Source organism: Octopus bimaculoides, chromosome 16, assembly GCF_001194135.2.
Source record: "Octopus bimaculoides isolate UCB-OBI-ISO-001 chromosome 16, ASM119413v2, whole genome shotgun sequence".
Lineage (NCBI taxonomy): Eukaryota > Metazoa > Mollusca > Cephalopoda > Octopoda > Octopodidae > Octopus > Octopus bimaculoides.
This window is the reverse complement of record NC_068996.1, coordinates 37,238,710-37,241,116: the sequence shown is the minus strand read 5'-3', so window position 1 is coordinate 37,241,116 and position 2,407 is coordinate 37,238,710. Positions and strand designations below refer to the sequence as shown.

The 2,407-nt window shown below is 35.9% G+C and overlaps 1 protein-coding gene across 1 annotated transcript in view; it reads right to left on the bottom strand.

Moving 5' to 3' along the window:
- Positions 1-2,407, bottom strand: part of LOC106867814 (myosin-2 heavy chain) — a 49,148-nt gene that overhangs the window by 19,392 nt on the left and 27,349 nt on the right. The window lies entirely within an intron of this gene.

The window sequence follows — 2,407 nt, the reverse complement described above, 5'->3', positions numbered from 1 at the left end:
GTGGATGTGTGTGTGTGAGTGTGAGTGTGTGTGTGTGTGTGTGTGTGTGTGAGTGTGTGTGCATGCGTGAGTGTGTCTTTGTGTATATGTTTGTCGCCCCACCACCACTGCTTGGCAACCACTGTTGGTTTGTGTATATAACCATGATTTAGCAGTTCAGCAAAAGAGTCTGATAGAATAAATGCCAGACTTTAAAAAAATAAAAGTGCTGGGGTTGATTCGTTTGATTAGAAACTCTTTAAGGCAGTACCCAGGCATGACCACATTACAATGACTAAAAGTAGTAAAAGATAAAAGATAAGTATATACATATATCCATCTATCCATATATACACACATATACATACATATTTCAAAAATTTGACAAAAACATAACTAACAGAAAATTTGTAGCTAATTCCCGAGAGCCAACATCCAAAAAATCATTACAAGTTTGCGCTTCCAACGTGAAGTTGTAATTATATTAACCCAAGCTGCTGTACAGAGGGATTGAACCCAAGACCACATGGTTGGGAAATGGGCTTGATAACCACACAATCTATAAACACACTCACACACTCACAAACACACATTCACGTGAGATAGTTACAAATGGAATGTATTTGAACATGACGTGACGAGCACTTCTGTCATAAATGACAAGCTGAGGGTTCTGCAATTTGTTGCTGAACAAACCTGCACAAATGACTTGCTTAAAGCAATCAAATGTTTGTGTTGTACATTAGCTCATTCCCATCATCAAATCAATTTTTGCCATCTGAAATGAAGTGTTATGCTTAAGAATGTAATGCTCCACCTGGTCTGGAAATTGAAACCATGATCTGGTGACCCCAAACTCTAATTTTTTTTTTTTTTTTTTTACTAGTCAACCAATCTTAGTTGGGGATACTATGAGGTCCCACAGTGTTTTCAAGTCGCTAAAGTGCATTGATGAATTGCCAATTCCATTTCAAATGACATTAATCCACTAACTAGATTGGTTGATCCTAAACTGACCATTGGCTGAAGAGGCTCTTCTGTCCAGGCTGTGTCATGTAGTTTTGCTGAACGAAAATCATATGTTGAATGTAGATCAATATGCCCAACTTCACATCTGCCATATTGCTTCCCATGACTTCATCATGACCCTGGCTCAGGAATTCTTCATCACTGAGGTTAACTTTTCTATATACACATTTTTTACTATCTACACATTTCACCATTGAGTTTAACTCTTATATATACACATTATTTGAGCTTCTTGGCCCTTTGCTGAGTATTGCTTTGCATTCTGCAGGGTATCAAAATTCACCCTTCTGACCAAGTAAGATTGGTGGGGTTGCCAGTTTAGTTATTCACAGCTTGACTACGCGACAGGCTGTACTGGGTTACATGTTACCAGTAGCACTTGAGAATGACCCCACATAACTCTAATTATTGATACTCTTTTACTTGTTTCAGTCATTTGACTGTGGCCATGCTGGGGCACCGCCTTTAGTCGAGCAAATCAACCCCAGGACTTATTCTTTGTAAGCCTAGTACTTACTCTATCGGTCTCTTTTGCTGAACCGGTTGTCAAGCGATGCTGGGGGGACAGACACAGACACACAAACATATATATATATATATATATATATATATATATGTATTTATAGATCTCTACCAAAATTTGGTAAAAATATTGTATCTGTTATCAAACGGAGCAAAATTCTCACATGTGAGTTTTTGTATGTATATAGATTTAAATAAGAGCTAAAAGATGATCCATTGTAAAAACTTTATTATGACCTATGATCATTTCGATGCAATATCCAGACCAACTCATGCATATTATAAAATATGGAATATTATATCTCTTCAGGGTCAGATTAATTCACAGCAGACAGTAAAAATAGACAACATTCATAGTTGTCCTATAATTACATGTAAATAAACAAGTTGAAAAGACATGATACATAATGAAACTGTATAGCATATCGGTCTTGAAACCGTTAGGAGACAGAGTAAATGAGAAGTGATGCTAATTTATGATGTTATCCTATGAAGCTAGATAAGGAACTAGTTGGACTTATGAAAGTAAATAAAAAACTCAGACCGAAGAAAAAACTGTTAGATATTAAAAATATTTATTTACATGTAATTCTAGGACAACTATGAATGTTGTCTATTTTTACTGTCTGCTATGAATTAATCTGACCCTGAAGAGATACAATATTCCATATTTTATAATATACATGAATTGATCTGGATATTGCATCGAAATGATCATAGGTCATAATAAAGTTTTTACAATGGATCATCTTTTAGCTCTTATTTAAATCGATATATATATCATCATCATCATCATCATCATCGTTTAACGTCCGCTTTCCATGCTAGCATGGGTTGGACGATTTGACTGAGGACTGGTGAAACCGGATGGCAACAC